The 19412-nt window shown below is 40.2% G+C and overlaps 1 long non-coding RNA gene across 2 annotated transcripts in view; it reads right to left on the reverse strand.

Annotated features, from left to right (window-relative positions):
- Window positions 1–382: 382 nt before the first annotated feature.
- LOC145550035 (uncharacterized) overlaps window positions 383–19412 on the reverse strand; it is a 103897-nt gene continuing 84867 nt past the window's right edge. For both annotated transcript variants that reach the window (XR_014085876.1, XR_014085879.1), the window contains one exon: window positions 383–743. This is a non-coding gene — a long non-coding RNA (uncharacterized LOC145550035). The remainder of the gene's footprint in view (window positions 744–19412) is intronic.

A 19412-nucleotide genomic window follows, 5' to 3' on the forward strand; every position in this document is an offset into this window, starting at 1 on the left:
GCTCCAAAACCTACTTACCTATGTGTAAGTGAATAAAACTTTTAAGATATCGAATCACTGCTGCTTAACCATTTTCCCATTTTCAGCAGAAGTCTGCAATCTACAAATGCACATGGAGCATATCCTATTAAACCCTGTGACATGGTGAGAGGCTAAATATTGACCCATCTCTGATTGGAGAGGATTTTTTTTTCATACCCTTGCTTATTGTTTTTATCACGCTACGACTTTAACCCCTTTACTGCTTCGCTGATTTCATGCGGCAAACAATGGCTTTTCAATAATTCAATTTATAGCTCGCTATAAATGGAATTCAAAGGACAATGTTGTTGCAAATAAACAGCAACGATGCCTTCTGGCTTGCAGCGACGGCCCTGCTTGCTGGAGGGAACTGAGAATATTTATTTTATGGTGCCTCGCATCCCCATTAAAAGGAGGAAGCTACATTTCCAAGCCTATGGAGTAAATGTAATATACAGAGTTGAAAGAGACAGATGGTGGAGGGAAAAAAATCTCATGTGGCAGCAGTGTGCAATGGTACCACCGCAGCCAGTGCCAATGAAGAAATCCTCCACAAACCATCTGAAGCCGGAGGAGATCCATTAATACGTGTTCATGTGCACACGTCGTGTTTCTGTTGCACATGCACCGTCCATGTGGGCAGTCTGATCCACTTTGGTCAAATCTCGTTCATCATTTGTTGCTGATGCCAAAGCCGAGAGGAGTTATCTGTGGAAATGGATCTAAGACACAAAGCAGAGAAATGAATTACAAACCTATTTATTTATCCAGGCCCTTTCTGTCAGTCACAGCCATAATCAGAGCTAACTCATTCAGATTTTGAGAAAATGAAGGATGTATTCCCTCCAATTTTCAATTTGGAAGTGGCCACTATGGCCATGATGAATGTCTGAATAGTCCATCTTCCTCCCCTCATTTCTCCTAACCTTTCCTGACAGCTTAGATATTGCCTACCTGGTAATTTGCTCGACAATAATTGTTAGTGTGAGATTTCCCCCCAGCTTTTTAACAAGGATTCTCAACACCCTCTGTAGGTGACGAAATGCAATTACAAACACAAGTTGGCCCCCGTGGAGACCGGTCATCAGCAGCTGCCACCCCAACTGGTCCCCATTAACATAGAGAAAAACAACGAGGCTCTGTGAACATTTGCTGTGAATAAAAGTCTAATTAAAAGATATGACTTTGATGAACAAAATCAGTGACTGAAGCATACACCCTCTCCTTTTTTTTTTTTTTTAAATAAATTTTCTATTTTGCTCCCGCTGAGATCATTTATTATTGCTGGTTATTGATAAGTGTGCTCGATGAATGCAGATGTGGCTGTTAGGAGAGCGGGCTTGCTGATGGAGCGATCATATTGTGCGAAACACCAGGCTCAGACGAAGAACAGCTGTTCCGGCTCCATCCGGTGGGACGCCATGTTTCACCACCACCCCGGGTGCACATGCAGGCGTGGTGCTGTAAAGCTGCTGCGGATGTGTTTGCACCGCTCTAACAGCTCTATGAATTTTATGACACATCACCAGAGCTCTCTCATCTCTGTCCAGCACTAAAGCCTTAATTATTGGACTAATTGCCATGGCTATATACATCTCTCGGTAATCCTTCAGTGATTACATTTTGTGTTCAATGCAGGGCTTATCCTTTAATTAAAAGGATTATTAACCTTTAAGATGGAGCCATTTGGGATCACACCCTCAAATTCTAGCGTCTATTCTTTTTCTACCACACAAGTTGAAAAATTGCTCCAGTTGCTCTAGGTTGCACTGGAAACGGACTTACATAAGCAATAAGCCTTGGTCCATATCTACTTCTAATTAACGTCTACAAAATGCTGACACATTGTCCCTGGTGGGCTAACAATCAGTGCAAATAGATAGATAATGATACGGCTCTGACCATGGAGAACATAAACGTGGTGAGAGCAAGGTGAAAGGGTGAAAAAGTCAATGATAAAGAGGGGCGAAAAAATCTCATTATGGAAAAGACTGGGAGATTTTTATTCTGAGAAGCTTTCAAGGCCTTTCACCTCCAGAGTAACACGGCTCAAAGTTCAAAGTCGGACTAAGCGGAGCGAGAGGGGAGATCATTGGAAATCTTGGATTAATCAGAATTATTTCCCGACAGTGCTGCACGGTGGGGACAGTTGGTTGCACTGTTGCATTGTGGCAATAAAATCCTGGGTTCAGATGCCCGGCCTGGGGTCGATCTGCATGGAGTTTCCACGTTCTCCCGGTGCTGCGTGGGTTCTCGCTGAGTACTCCGGCTTCCTCCCACTGTCCAAAAAATAGGTTAATTGGTCTCTCTAAGTTTTCCTGAGGTGTGTGTCTCTGTGTTGCCCTGTGAAAGACTGGTGACCTTGTCCAGGGCCCAATGACCTCTGAAGATAAGCACACCCATGATCCAGTAAGGATATTCAGGAACAGAAAAATGGAAGAATGGATGCATGTATTTTAAACAGTGAAGGTGGAAGACGGATTTTGTTGTAGAATGACGATAAATGAGTAATTGACACGTTGGTCCTTATTGTGAAAAACAATAGATCATATTTCGTTTTATTAGGCTGAAACTATCATATATAAATCCTTCAAGTAAAAAAGGCCTCAGGGAATAAAACCATTTGAACTACCTTGTTACTGAAACGTGCCACGCAAATAAACTTATCATTCCAATTGGCTAAAAATGTTTTCTGTCTGAGGAAACACAAAGACTTCATGGAGTCAATGACTTGAAACGATTTTGAAAGAATTATTAGTTGAAAACTTGAAGAATAGATATAAAATGGTTGTTGAGGGATTGTGCAGGCTCTTTTTAGGTCTTTGCTGGATTTTTCAGCTTTGACCTTCATCTGTTGTGGGAACTTTGTAAGACCTGATACTGAGGAGCTTCTTTCTTCTTCAGTTTTTCCCACGTTTTTCAAACAACACATTGTGTTGTCACATTCGCATACAGGAACTGGGATGAGTACAGCAACAGAGAAAGTTTTAGATATATCTTCAAGTGTCCTGAGGAACCAAAGGATCAAGACCATTTTAAAAGATTATGAGAAAACTTATCTCTTGTAAGACATGAATAAAGAAATTAGCTGTGTTTCAAAGCTTTGCAGAGCACTGCTGATGGGCATAAAGTATGTTCTGTTGATAAGTTCACTGTCATGGCTGTTGCTTTGATAGTCCAATGTAACATAATGTAATTTTGTCTGTTCAATACCTGGCGTCATCAATAACTTAGATCAGCTATTTGGCACCAATGAGCCGAGCAAAGGCGCGGGACCGTGATGCTGAACCCGCCTCGGCTGTGTCACACAGTTGGAATCAAGAACTGTTTGCCCATGCAGCATTATCCAGAGCAAGTCTTCATTTGAATGCCCTAATTAGTTAATTAGTTGGTGGTTAAGGATGATATGAGCATCTCATCAATCTCGGTATCTCTAAGAGTAAACACCCTGGGACGACCGCGGAGCGTCATTAGAATACTGATGACTGTGGGAAGTGTGTGCGAGGATGAGAGGTCCGCTTGTGACACTGTTTCCATAAACCACCCGGAAGACACGGGGAAGACTGAGGAGCAGTGCGCTGTGCGCACTGTATGGATGGCAAGCCAAGCATGGTGTAATGAGTTTACGGGAACTCTGAGGAGCTCAATTAATGTTTTTTCAAGCGATTCTTTTTGGAGGATCCATTTGCTTGCTTATCACTGAAGGAGGGAAGCGAGAATAAGACAAGAGAAAGAAACCGGCTTGTTTTATTCCCTTTTTTTTTCAGGGGGAGAGATGCGATTAAAATAAATTTAAGAAAGAATCAGTCATGCTTCAGATGTCAAAGGGGCAGGCTTGTGACTTCTTATGTAGATTCTAAGCAATCATTCCTGGCAAAGCAGCGGCACAGAGATTTGGTTTGTTCTGTATTTCTTCAGGAAGGTGCAAGAAAGAAGGATGGTAGAAGAGAAGGAAAGAACAGGTTAAAAATAGTTAGCACATGTCAGTGTATGATTGAGCTTTCAGGGCTCTGAAATCTCCCTCTAATTATTCAACGGTATGGCTCTGTCATCCTTCCCTACACGAATTTCTTTGTGCAGAATTACAAGTGACTCCAAGTAATATACATAATTCTGCCACTTAATTGGCACAGATCGGGTGAAAGTGGGCTAAGAAATCTCCTTAGAGACTAATAGGGGCACATATCATTGGCTCCATCAGAACAGCAGTCCCACAGGTGATGGGAGTCAGCATATATTTCATGAGCAGCGCTATCACAGCGTCTCACCTCTGGAGTCTTCTGCACTTTCCTGCGAAGAACACTCCGGAAACGGTTGCACTGTCAAGTGTATTTATAGCAGGCCGGGCCCATGACTGATGCTAATGCCACTGAAATTATGCAGTGCACCGCTGCTGTCATAACAATGAGTTAAACTTAAACAGGAAGGTTAACTAAACTAGTCATTTAAGTTATAAGTGGGCCACTGGTGTATGTCTGAGTACACAGATATGAATTAAACTGAGAGCTGCTTTAACCTCAGCCTGCTTTATGAGACGTCATGGTTTAAATTTAGCCTGGTTTTGATTAAACTAAGTTCCTTTGTGGAGGAAAGTATGCCCTACAGCCTGGGGATTAAATCCATGATGACAATCAAAATTTAGAAAACATCTGTCTGTCCACTGCCTACCTGCTTACTCACAGAGAAGTCATGAAAAGATCATGAAGATTCAATAAGGGCAAAAACAGCATAGAAAGAGAGTACCTTCACAAAAATACCCACATGCCTTGAATAATTTTAGATTCTGTGACATCGTAACTGCGATCTGGAATTTATTTTACTGGGACTTCAAGTGGCAAATAAAAAAGAATATTACATGTAATGGAAGAAAAATAATTATATATGGGTTTTTAAAAGTTTTAAAAGTGTTGTGTGTATATATATTTGTCCTATTTCAATTTGATACATCTAATTAAATCATCAAACTGAGCTCAAAAGTCACCTTTTCAGTAATAGAGTCCACCTGGGTGTACTTTAATCTCATTTTAAATCCATCTGTTCTGTGAACACCCTAGAGATTTTTTGGAGAACATTAGTAAATGAACAGCATTATAAAGACCAAGAAATAAAGGTCAGAGGTACAATACACCAGTATATGTCAAAGCATATTTATGTGCTAGAATGACCCAGTCAAAGATTTAAACATAATAGAGAACCTGCGGAAATGTTTGAATATAGATGCTTAGATATACCCTCGGTCCCGTCTGACTGACTTTGAGTCATTTTGCATAATAAGAATAAGAAGCAAACAGTGGAGCTGCAAGAGACACACTCCAAAATACTAATTACAGCAAAAGCTGTGTCCACAAAGTATACTTTTCATATGTTTATTTAGAAAATGAAAAACTAAACAATAATTGTCCTTTTGTTTCACATTTATCTATTACTTAGTGTTGCTCTGTAACATAAAATCCCAATGAAATACAACAAAATATCTGGTTGCTGGCAAAATGGGAAACATTTCAAGAGATATAATTACATTTGTAATAAAATGATATGGGATACATATTCACTTTACTATAGTGGAAATGTTAAATAATGGTCTAAAAACCATAACTCACAAGCATAAGTGTTTTTAAATGCACATCATCAGATTAGGAAGCAAAAGTGAGAGACGGAAGTCCGTAAGTGGCTCGTTGAGTCTGGTGAGAGCAGTCATTCGACTGAGTCGTTAGCACGGATAATCAGCTCAGTAAGATCTCATAATAGGTAGGGAATATGAGGCTATTTTGCAAGACTGGGTGCACCCTAGGGTGTCAGTGCTGTTCACTCAAGATGCTTCTGCATGTAATTACAAAACGAAAATGCCACAACTACATATATTTCAAGAAGGCTTTCAAAACAGCCTGGATGAAGAGCCCAGCAGTTCACTGCACAGTTCAGGTCGTACATGACAACAAACAAGGGCAACTGAGCTTGATATTCACATCCTGTTCCAGCTCAGGCACTTCCATATTCCTCTGTCTTGTTGTTATGCAGTGTTTAGGGCTGTGATGGTTAAGCTGGTGGGAGCATAATAATTCAGTTTTACTGCAGTGAATGAAAGCTTAGCATATTTAGAGATGAACGTTTGAAAGAAGCAGCCTATATGTTTTGTTTTAGGTACTTTTTTTTCTATTTATATTTCACGACTGGTTCATTTCAGCTTTCAAGGCTTGAGTATTTTCAGACTTTAGCTTTTGTTAGAAAATGCTGGCTCAGACTGAAAACCCACATGGAAAAGCCCCTTTAAAGATCTCTCTCGTTTTTCTGTTTTGTCAGATTTAACTGGTCAGATCACCAAACTAATTCTAAGATCAGACAAAGATATTAGACTATATCTTTTTCTATTTTCTGCTTTTTCAGCAAATAGAAAAAAGCAGTTCTCAGATGATGACTTAATTTGTTAAGGGGAAAAGAAACCGGCTCAATCTGAAGAAGTAATGTTCCCCTGAACTCGCTCACAGCCTGTGCCACCCTATCAACTATCAAGTGCGACAGCTGGTAATCAGTCTTTAATATTACTCTGGACGACTTTTCTTCCTAATTTCCTTAGCAGAATTTTAATTCAACCACATCGGAGAGAATTTCTGAGCCTGAATGACTTGTCCAATGTTTTGTTATTGAGACTTTTAGACACGGACTTGCTGGTGTATTTTTAGATCTTTGTCCAGTAGCTGAAGCAGCAAAGCAGCCCCGACATGCTACCACGTTTGTCTGTGAGTATTATTTATTTCTGACACCAGACGTAATGGTCAAAAAATATTTTCCCAACTGTCTTTTGGGATATTTCATATCATAAGCTTCACTAGTCTATTATATTACAGGCTTATTGAGAAGTATTACAGTGTTATGTAATAAACAGTATTTATCTAAAACAAAAGCGTGGAAATAAAAAATCTGATCTAAAGAGCAAAGCAAACTCACAATAAAAAGATTTACACTATATCAGAAACAAAAATTGTGGCCACTAGAAGAATCAACTGCCGACATTTCACCTCTCTCCATAAAGAGTTCACTGACCTTGGCTCTTAAATTTACAGCTCTGTGCAGCCTCTATCAGAGTGGATGTCAACAACGCATTCAGTTGAAAGTTTTAGTGTAACACATTGCTGATCATGACACATACGGATTTAATGGGCCCTTGAGCCACCCTTATGTGTCTCATGTCTCTCACAAAGGATAAATATCTAAACTCTGAGTGTAATAACACAGGAGTAGATTCGAGGAACAGACCACCATTTGTGATCTTAGGTCTACGAAGCTGCTTGGGAATAAATCATCAAAGCTGTTTATGTCACTGAGGGCTAGTTAGATGGATCAATAGCAATTTCGTGAGGAATGATTTCAAATTTAAGACGTTTATTAACAATTTGTGTAGACTCAAACATGATAAAACATATACAGTTGTTGGAAAAACATTCATACTCTGGACTTTCTGCTTGCTTTTTTACATTAAAGTCACAAACATCAATGTATTTTATCGGTACTTTATGTGAGAAGCGAACACAATGTAGTTGAATCTGTATTTTATGTAGAGAATATAAATATCATGACTTCCCTCCCGCCCCTGCTGACTGCTGATTGCTCCCATCTGTACTGCTGCCTATACAAACTCATGCTCTGCATTCACTCAGTGCAAGATCACCTGTCGTCATTCGTGTCACAGCCTTCGAACATTTCATGTCCTTGTTCCCGATCATATATGTGTTGTGTTTTCTGCCTCCTGTCCGTTGCCTCTGCCTGCTCCTTGTCAACACTGTGAGGTACTAACCCTAACCCTACGATCCAAGCTGAGGTCCAAGACTTTGAGGAGAATGTCCCAGGAAACCAATAGTGTTGAGTAATCCTTTACATCCTGTTTCCACTTAGCGTTTTGTTTCCCTTTCCAGTCACTCAAATTCTTGTTTGGTTTCCAGAATCTGGCCTGAAAGCTGTACTCAAAAAGATGCCAGCAAACCATCTGATGCCAGCATTAAAAAATGTTTTAAAATATATATTTTTAAACTATTTTAACTACTTCAATTTCAAATTTCAAGTACAAAGTACAATAAGAAATCTCATGTTCATGAACAAAATCCAATAGTTTTCTTCTGAGAATCTGAGAAAAGTGAAATACTCAGGCTTAGGATCCCCCCTAAAAGCAGAAGAGATGAAGAGTTTTTCCATTGCTGCAAGAGGCTGTTCAGCTTGCCCAGGGAGAGGGATCATGAGTACAATATTGACTTTAAATTACAGCAATAGCTGCTGCTCATGCTGTCTCAGTACCATGCTGTGGATCAAACACAAAGATCAGACCAGGATTAGGAAAAAGCCACTGACTAGCACAGAGACACCTCTCTGTTGCAGCACACTCAGCACCGCCCAAATCTCACCCTAAGCTCTCCACCGCCCCGCAGCATGTAACGCAAAGACCTTACGCGCCTCTCGTTTAGATTTCAAAGCCAAAATTGATCAGGAAAGAAAATAATTTAAACCCAAAGCAAAAGCTTGGCTGCAGAGCTATTCCCTTACATTTCCTTCACACACCTTCCAAGTATACTTTTACTTCTTTTTTTCCCCTCTATCAGTTAAACACAGAAAAGGAGAAAAAAAAAACAGTAGAGATGATGTGCCGGGTTTCATTTTCTTTGCTCCGGGAGGAGTGTGGGATGTGACGGGTGTGATAAATGATTATACCCTGCGCTTGGCGTGACAAAGAAACAGCAGCACAATCTGCATGTGCTCCATCCTTTCGCCATCATTAGGTGTAATTGGGACTCATGGTGAGGCATGTTCCCTTTCCTCTGTGGAGGCATAGAGAATGAAGCCGCTGCTCCCTAATTGTACAGGATACAGACACGCAGACGTGTCCATGCCACTTCTACGGCAGTAATACTACCTGTATGTACTAATGTCACACTCCTGGCTAATTCTAGACTTAACATATATGAGCTTGCAGTAAATTCAACCTCAGACCAGGGTTTATTGTCATGCTCCACTGTTTCGATGTCAAGGGCAGTGCACTGGTTGTTACTGACATCTGTCTGAGAACGCCGGAGCACGTTCCCCAACTATAAACACAAAGCTGATTACAGTGCTGCTCATTAGCTTTAATGGGGACGCATAAGGAATTTACACTGCTCTGCAACAAGGTTAAAACAGACTCATGAATCGCGGTATTTATGCAGAATGGCCCGCTGCACTATTATTCATCATTAAGAATATCCAAACAGCACAGTATACACAGTAAAGCTGGGAGCAAACTGGAATAGCAATATTTAATGGGGAGTGGTAAAATGTGCGTCCTCGTTGCCCCCGTTTCACCGCGCAGCGTTCCAAATCCCATTTTGCACCGTTTTTAATGCGGCGGCAGAGTAAGTTTTGGTGGTGGCAGAAGCACAAAGTCGTCGTTTCTTGACCTCAGTCTGTATATCCTCTCCTCTTCCTTTGGATCAAAGCTCCACCGCCTCCTCCTCCACACGCACGCCATCTTTAGCATTTAGAATTAATTGCACAGTTATCCTCAAATTAATTCCTAACTGTTTTACAACACACACAGAGAAAAGGGCAAACCAATTATTATTCTGTTTTCACCTTACAGAGGGGGATATTATGCAAATGATCCTCTCTACATGAGAAGGAAGAGTGGGCTTTATTTTCCTCAGCAGATGCTGCTGAGACAGCCTTGCGTTCTGTTGAGGGGGGACACAAAAGTAGGGATGCTGTGAAGATCTGATCGCCCCACCTGGCTTCCTACTGACTCCATATCTGAGCAATAATAGAAAACACACTGATTAATTATTTATTTCAAAGATGCTTATCGTTTTTCTCTCTCTCTCCATATTTCACGCCGGACAACTAAGGTTAAATGGAATGTTCTAGGCGATGTCTGGAAGTATTTTACAACTTCTGTGATTATACGAGCTGAAGGTGTTTCTTGATGGAAGACAAAAGTCTCTGGGCTGGGCGGCCCTGGAAAATGTTTTATTTGCCTTTTTCCCAGGAAATGAATACATACTAAGAAGGGCCTGTGAGCCAAAAATTGTAACGTGGCTGGCAGGGCAGCTTCAGTGCCTTGCACAACTATTCGAACCCCTTGAAATGTTTCACATTTCAACCAGAGTGTACCTTAATGGTCTTTTTTGTGGTAGACTAAATCAAAATATAAAGTAATTGTGAAGTGTAAGGGAATGGAAATCTCAAAAGTGAGGACTATTGAGTCCCCTTCACTTTGTCACCCGTAAATAAGCAGCAGGCAGGCCAGGTGCAAAGCTGTGGAGACGTTTAAAGCAGGGAATCAATATCCAATGGAGGCAATGTTCAATCCATTTTCTAAAGACGGAAATCAATATTGCACAACTGCAAAACGGCCAAGACAGTAAGACGCAAGGAACTATAGAGATTCACAGCTAAAATGGGATTATTTTTTGAGTGGAAAACCTTTAGAAATTGCTCCACTAATATGGCAAAAAAATTGAACACAGTGATGGTGGTAGGATTATGATGTGAGGGGGGGGGGGGGAATATGCGTTTTTTCAGTAATAACTTGGAAGACGGCCAAATCACTAATCATTTCTAAGCCCACAACCACAACCCTAAATTTATAATATTAATTAATTCTTTTGCTGCCATTTTTACCGACTTGGCAAAGGATTGTGACACAGTGAATAGCGGGCGGCTTATTGAAAGGCTTGATAGTATTAGCGTCTTTGATGGCTCTTTCTCTTAGCACTTACATTATTTCACAGAGAGAATGCAGAGTGTGAAGTCAGAACAATTTCTTTCTCAAACTCCTCCTGTGATTGGTGACCTGTTAATATAAAATATTAAATTCTGTTGTAGATTAATTAATTCAAATTTATGCCAAAGACAAAATCCTCTTCTCCGTTGACCCTTTCCATGCTACAAGTTCTCAACAATTTAAACTTAAGTTGAATCAACAGGCCTATCCGATTGCATCTTCAGCTAAACAACTCTAAGATCAAAGTCATATTGTTGTTTGGTAAAAAGCCCTTGTACCATTAAATTCCCCATTATCTGCACTTTTGATAGGACACTTCTAGAACAGGTTACTGAACATCTGGGAATCCAGCTACACAATTCACAGTTTTTTTAAATAACACAGTAACAGTTTAAAGTCTAAGATATAATGAAAAACCAACTTCCTCTACAGAATGCATTCCTCTTTCATTTCATCTGCAAGGAAAACATTGATGCAAATGATGATTCTTTTTCTGTTTGATTACACTGATCTCTTTTACAGATCAGTATTTAAAATGTTTGCTGTAAACGCTTAACAAGGCAAGGCAACCATTAAATTCCCCATTTACCTTACCCCTTGGCAAGGCAAGGCAATCTTACTAATCTGTTGTCTGGTTTGTAACTACCACTGCAGTCTGTATTTTTCTTTTACCTGTCAAGTCACAATTATAAATAATTTGTAGTTTTGCCTGATTGAAGCTTAGCAACAATGACGTAGTTCAGAACCGTATCACTGGTTCTAAACCAATGATCTGTGTCCGTTTCTAACAATGATCTTATTTTCCTAAATGTTTCTGGCAAGATTTTAACAAAAGATTTTCACATATGTTTCTCTTACAATATAAATAACTTGAGTTTTTTTCAGAGAAGTCTGGACCAGCAAAATCATTATGTAGATGTGCAATGCTTATAGACTACTGCATAAGAAGACAGGTGATGGGGAAACAAATGCAATCCATACTATTACAATAAATAAAACAACCTCAAATTATTTTCTTCCTGCTTCCCAATTACACACCACAGTTGAATATGCCAAGGTTTATGGTGACAACAAAATAAAAAAATAAAAAGAGTCTTAAAAGTCCAGTGAGTATTGATGCCACTTGGCAAGGCTGCACAAAGGTTGGTTTCAAAGAGGACAGGAGGCATCTCACCTCCCTGCGATGCTTTGCATTTCTGACCATGGCGAGTGTTTATTAATCTGAGACTTTGAGACCTCAGAGAAGTTTCTGAAATGGTGACATGGAGCACTCTCAACTTTTTAGCTGAATGTTTTTTTTCGTGCAGATTACAACAAAAACCGCCTTTTCTCAATAAGGTGCGGCGAACAAAAGCGCTAAATAAGCTGCAATGATGAGCTAAGGTCAAAGCACTTATCATCGTTACAAATCAGGAGAAGATGCATTCATGGAAATAAGCTCCCCTGAGTATCCATCATCACCTCAAAAAACTGCACGCCGTGGCGCAGCTCCAGGTGCTCGAGCAAATTGGGCTTTTCGATGTGGAATGGATCAAACGTCGGCTCAATATCCATTACTCTCCCTCGCTGTGATCTGCTGGAGTTCTGTAAGAGGGTGTGGGTAATTGTGTACCTCATTGTGTGCGTGTTTTGGACCAAACTTAATCATGATGTCAGGCTGTTAATAAAAGGTTATTAGAGGGAACAAAGATCCAGGTTTTACATATGTTAGGCATAGAGAGGTCCCGGGAACCTCTGTCTCTGAGGTAAACACAGGCCCTCATGACAAATGATGTTCACGCTGAGCTCAGATAGTTAACAAGAGACCCCCTTATTATTAGGTCTGCATAGATAATTGCCATTTGAGCCTCATGTTTTGAATCTGGCTCGAACAGTGTCATTTATCAAGAACTCAAGCATGCTGTCGCGGCTGCGTAATAAGCTGCAGTAACTGATGACTCCAGATTAAGTGGCTGGATTGAGAATGAAGGAGGAGAAAATGGGACACGGCCAACGTAGCAAGCACTTGGATGGATGTCCGCAGCAGCAAAGGAGCCACTGTTTGTTATATGAGCGGACTTTTTCTTGCATCAATCCGTGACGTCGTGACATAAGTCCGGCTTGACAGGATTTTTATGATGAAGGGCTTTCGTAACTTTGCTTTCACTAAAGTTCTAAATCCACACTGAAAACAATGTAAAATATTTTGAGTGATCATGTCAATAAAAATGACTACTTTGTCATTAATTTCAGAAAGTGAACCATGTATTGTATAGATTGACTAAATAGAGTGAAATATTGAAAATCCCAAGACATACAACATTGGAGACTCATGTTATTACACCCTAATCAGCTAATTAAAACACACTCTAAGGTTTTCTGAGGCTCTCAATGGTAAAATAATCAGAAGGTAGACTGCTTACTTGAGAGACACCCAGAAGTCAGTCACTGAGATCTTCCACGAGGAGCGTAAGCCACAAAAGGTCACTGCTAAAGAAGTTGATTGTTCACAGAATCCTGAATCCAAGTAGATATTAATCAAAACTGTAATAAAGAATAAAGAGTGTTGCAGGTGCATACATGGATGATGGGAACAGGATCTCCGTTGAGCTGTGGTGAGGCTGAAGGGCTGAAGTTTGGAAACGTATTAAAAATACAATACAATAAATAAAAATAAAAAAACTTCATCTTTATATTAGACATCTTACTATGCTACCTGATCTTTAGTACCATCCATATTATGTATACCTATTTACAGGCTATGCAGGGTCATGTAACAGCTGCCTATCTCCATGCAGAAAGAGTCCAGGCCAGGGATTCACCTTCAAAATTCCTGAATGTAGAATATGTTGCCCCTCCTCCACCTGTTGCTGTGAATTGTTGGTTATCTGGCTAAAGGAAGGTTCTTGCTATGCTGTCCCCATACTTTCAAGAAAGACAAATTTAGCAGTTTGGAAAAATTTCCAGTTTTCAAAATCCTGTAGTTTCATGGTGTGGAGCACCATCTGTCACCGTTACTAACATAACCCGAGTTTACTACCAAGCTTCAGGGGTCATGTCTGTTAAAGTAATAGTTTGGATTGAGATTGTGACATTTTCATCAGGACTAGATCGTCGACCAATGATAGACTAATGCAGTACAGGACGTTTGCAGAAGAAGAAATAGTCAGAAACACCTTGTTTTTCAGATGTATTTTTCTCCCTAAAACATCTCAGATTGAACATTTCTAAACAGTCATTCCTTTGCCAGTGTTCTTATGTCTGAGGCTGTTATCTCAGCTCATTTTAGTGGCGGCTGCATCAGTTCACCTGATGATCTTACTGTACATAACCTTACTTCCCATCAAAATCAAAATGCCAATTATAGCTTTAAAAATCAGTTTTATGTCATTTTAGGACCAGAGTAATAACTGAGCTGTTTCAATTGAAAGCAATTAGATCACATCTTTTTCCTCTTGTTATTATTATTGTGTGTATATGATGATTTTTCTTTTCTCTTTTTTTTTACTTCATGTTGTGAAAGTGGGAGGATTCCCTTCGGGTCCATGCCCCGTACCGTCACTTTAAGCCACTGCTCCTAGTTTTTTTTTTTTTTTTGCAATATGAAATGAAGATGTCATGTTACAGTCATTGAAGGAAAATAATACCTTGAAGTCAGGGTGTGTGTGTGTGTGTGTGTGTGTGTGTAGGTTCACCGGGCCTCCGTTTATCTCTCTGGTATATAAGTGCAGTTAATTACAGATGATGGGGCCGGTGATCAGCTGCAGGTATGGGACCCACCTCAGGCCTCGCCCAGCTACATGCACCTCCAGCCCTCCCCTCGCTCTGTCAGGTGCTTTTGGCAGAGTCTCCTTTTCCTAAAGTCTCCAGATGTCCAGTGGGGTGTGCCAACTCACAGCAGGAGTGCCTGCAGTCCACTCTGTCTACAGCCCATGTCTTTCTAGGAGTGTGTGTGTTTAAAAGGAAGTGGTGGCAGTGAACAGAGGAGAAAGGGGGAGGAAAGTGTGTGTGTGTTGGGGCGGGGGGGGTTCCTCTCTGTACTCGCATTACTCACGAGCAGAAGGAGCTTGCTGCCAGGATCCAGCATGTCTGCCCACACGCCCCTGCCCCGCCGCTTAGACCTCTCGGTTGGAGGAGATGATGGAGAGAATCTGGGATCGAGGAGGGGGGCGGATACCGGAGGAATCCGAGAGACAGAAAGATAGCAGAGACTCGGGTGCTCACCTCGGACAACTCCACCTCATATGGTAGTCCTCATCTCCTTGTTGAGTTTGTTTTTCAGCTTTGGTGAAACTGACTGTGAAATGACAGCTGGGGTTATTTGTAGATGGTTTGTTATTCTTTTATGCACATAGCACCTTTTTATATTCTAATGTTGACAGCTGCCAGTTTAAAAGAAGCAGCTAAATACCCCATATTGACTTTTCTGTACGAGTACTTGCGAGAATTACATATGGGAACTGAATAAGAAATATTAGGAAAGGACAGTGCGAAGAGTTTGACGGCAAACGTTTATGGGAAACAACTTGGTGCAACGCAAGCCTGTTTGCAGCAACAGAAAAAAATAAATAAATAAGTACAACTTCATAAAACAATAAGAGCACTAAGCTGTTTATAACAATTACTTAATTTGTGAATAAAAATCATACCATTTAGGAAAAATTTCTGCTCCTAAATCCTCCTTTAAGAAGACTTATTACTGCCAGCTGGCAATACTCCCATGTACCCACAGGGGGCTCTAGTGTACCACACATTTTTACTGCCAAGACTCGGTTAACTGTGGCTCAGAGACCAGAGCCACTGATTGTGTTCAGAGTGGACCTTTTGAACCGCTGTGTTATACGATTGATACAAACATTAAGCAAGTACAATATGAGCAAGTGGTAATATTCAAATTAAATGCAAAACAGGAGAACGAAAATGGTTAAAAAAGCAAACAGACATGTGGTGTTTGGTTTCATCAGAGGGGACGGAAAGTGGAGAAAAACTGGAGTGAATACATACCTTATCTCTGTACTTATATTTATATGTGTGTGTCTTGGTGAGTGTGTGTGTGTGTGCATGGCTGTATGAAATTCTGAGGTGGTGAGCAGTACTTGATGAGCTAGCTCTGGAGACCTCTGAATTTTAATGATGTTGGAGATGATATTGTGTGTCCTTCAGCTTGTTATACTGACACAAGCACTCCATAAATCATCATACCTAGCTATCGTAAAATCAATACCAAACTGCTACCTCAGCGCTAACCCGTAATAAGTTTTTCAGCCGTCTAACAGCTTAAACTTTGCTGTAATGCCGTTCGACCTATAGGTTAAGATCAGAGCATGCTTAATTTGTTTTGTAATAGAGACTTTCTAATCCTTAATGAAGCGCCTATTAGGGAGGCTTTTGTTGGCACACTGGTGATCAGTTGGTGGAACAGCCACTGCAATTAAGTTTGAATCTTTGTCCTGGAGCTAAAAAAAAAAAAAAAAAAAAAAAAGCCCAGAAGGAAAATAAGAGGGGAGAAAAAAAGAAGCAGAGGCGGGAAAAAAGCAGCTTGAGCGGTCAATAAATGTTAATCCAGTCAGAAGTCGTCTGCGCCTTTGAACAGGGCTCATGCTGGGTTTTTTTTCACATGCACTTGTTTCATCCTTCCCCCTTAAGAGAGGCCATCCCTGAAGGATACTGCCACTGATCCTGAGACCAGACTAGCTCTCACTAATAAGAGCCCATGTGTAAGCAATATTGTCCACATTAAACACATTATTAGTGAGCTTTGTGTTAAACAAAAGACATAAATACAGCCGGGGAAAATAAGAAACGGGAGACCACACTTCTTCCATGGAGGAGCAGAAATAACAAGAGCCCATTTAGGTCCAGAGAATTATCTCTGCACACTTTGTTTGTACAGCGACAAGGACGCAAACACGATGACACGGTCGCACCAACACTTTGAAGTTGTTTTCGTTTTCCTTTAAGGGAATGATAGTTATAAACCGGGGCAGCATTTTCCAGACACACAACATATGTAAAAGCCCTTTGCACAAGAGAGAAGCCATCGCCACAATTTGTGAAGCGTAAACAGCTTATGAAAGTCAAATTGATATGTGGCATAATCTGACACGGCCAGCCGCTGCTTCAAAAACAGCCTTAACAAACCACCGGTCCAGACGGCAGACAGTGGCGGTGTGTGTGTGTGTGTGTGTGTGTGTGTGTGTGTGTTTTCTTTTTTTTTTTAGACACTCCACAGGTGATCGAGATATAATGGGGAGGGGAAACGCAAAGTCCAACAAAAGACATTAGACTGGTGAATTTGCACACTCCACTGCAGATATGATATTGAATTGCCTTGGATTTAGTATTAACAGGCCAACTGGAGGTCAGCGCCCAAAAACAGAAGGTGGGAAAGGTTGAGCAATAAAGCGACCTGGCTCCACCATTCATTCCTTTATTTGACTGGGAACCAATGTACCAGTGAGTTTTTTGGGGGAGATTCTGACTTTGGTTGTGGTTCACACACAGTGAGTGGTGAAACCATAATGTCAGAGATCTGGCTGGCTGACGAAACATCTGTATTTAGGATGTCTTGATGATTAGATACTGAGGTAGCAGGATGGAAAAAAGAAACTGGATTTTCGGAACAAAAGTAACAAACATGGACGCCTGTGGATGTATTTTACAATGACTGGTGTCTCATTATTTCATGTTAAATGGCAATTTGAATTTTGTTCTTTTATGTTGTAAAATTACTTTACAAAATGCAGTGTTCCAATACATAATGAAGTAAATTAATAAATAATTCTGTCCATCTTATATTAATAGAGATCTAAATCACTGCAATTTACACTTCAAACTGAAAACTACATTTAATTAAGTTACATCTCGCAATATAATTTTTAAAACAAATATAACAAAATGTAGTTTCATAAATTCAGGGCAGCATAATGTTAAAATAATGACACTAATTTAAAAATAAACTGGTTAAAATTATGAATTAAAATTCAAATAAAAAAGGCTAGTGTCAAGGGATCTGTAAATTGTTAGTTACAATTTTGGAAGAATGTGATTTAGAATATGGTCAGTTAAAAAATATGTAACAATACTTGAACAACAAAGCTATAAGCTAATAAAAAATAAATTGAACGTATATGAAGTCATTTTTTGTTGTTGAATTTTTAGTGTTTTGACATTCAAATAGATGCCTCTTCTTATTTTAAGCAACATTCAGACTCATATTTCTCTTGCATAAATTGAATTTTAGTTTATTTCACATACAAAAAGTTTTTTTTTGGTCTAAACTTTGTGAAGAAAACACATTTAGTGGTTTGTGAAGGACGAGACATTCCTGTTTTGTTAAAAAGAGCAATAAATAAATCAGTTAAAATTTCTTTGCCTTTTAAAATATTTTGTGAGGTATTATTAATGTAAGTTATTATGACTTATAATAATAATATTTTCATTGTAATTACTATTTTTAGTAGTAGTAATAGTTAAGCTTACATTTGTTCATATTCCTCCCTTTTATTAGGAGTCTATGCAACACAATAGGAAAACCAGCTGAACAGAAATCTTTTGAACTAATCATATTAAAGCCTCATAGATTAAATCTAACTTCACTTTAATGCTAAAAACTTTGTAAAAGTTTTTTTTTTTTTTCCTGCATGTGAAAAAACACCAACAAGCATCAGTGATGAAAGATGTCTGCAGAGCCGTATTGAAAGGAAGCTTTTCATTTGAATACCAGGCTCAACTGCGGCTCCCTGGTACAGACATGTGTCTGTTAGAGGTCTCCCACGTGGCTCTGATCGGGCTGTTAGGCACTGGTAAGGCCAGAAGAGAGCAGAGAGCGAGAGGAGAGGGGATGGATGGTTTTATACTTGAGGCCAGTGCTGGGGGCTGTCGATGTGGGGGTGTGGGAGAGTTGGGTCATCTTTAGTGTGACCTGCCAACCTTTGACGGAGCTCTGAAAAGTGCAATCTGACTGCTCGGGATCGGGGGATCCCGAGCAGTCGTCTCTCACTGTCATCATCCAAAAGGTGAGCTCTTCCCATATTATAGGTTTATAACACTTGGCTCTATTCAAGTGCAATTAGCAACAAAACCAATCAGGACACAACATTAAGCAACAACTGAGAACCCAGGCATGGAAAACACACCAGTGGCTTTTAATTTGAGCCGCACAACAGCATCCACTGCCTCGGAAAACACTGATACAGTTTTTCACAATTGCACGGTCTGCCAAAAAGTCCGGAGTCGCCCTTTGTTGAGCATCTACAGCAAGAGGGGAGCACATAATAAAGGTCTTTTTATGATAAGGGTCTTTCGCACAGAGGGACATAGAAAAAATATCTATCAGGAGGTGGGAATTACACTGCTCTACGAAGCAGGCGTCTCCGAGCTCGGAGGCAACATAACCTTCAGAAAGATCCTATTTTTCATTAGACTTGTGTCAGCTAGCTCTGCCTTTAATAACATTCATCCCCGCACCAAGGAGAGGATAACTCAAGCTTTAGGCGCATAATGAATGGGCGAATCGGCCCAGGCGCTGTTAGGAACAGGAGGTGTGTGCCGGACAGGCGGAGCTGCGTTGTGGTGAGTCTTTCCCACAGGCTGCATTAGCATCAATGCAAATGAACATTCAGAGGCTTTCCTGAGGTGTCTCTCCCTCCAACGAGGCCCTGTTAATTAC

Source organism: Poecilia reticulata, chromosome 2 (genome assembly GCF_904066995.2).
Source record: "Poecilia reticulata chromosome 2, P_reticulata-male-v2, whole genome shotgun sequence".
Taxonomy (NCBI): domain Eukaryota; kingdom Metazoa; phylum Chordata; class Actinopteri; order Cyprinodontiformes; family Poeciliidae; genus Poecilia; species Poecilia reticulata.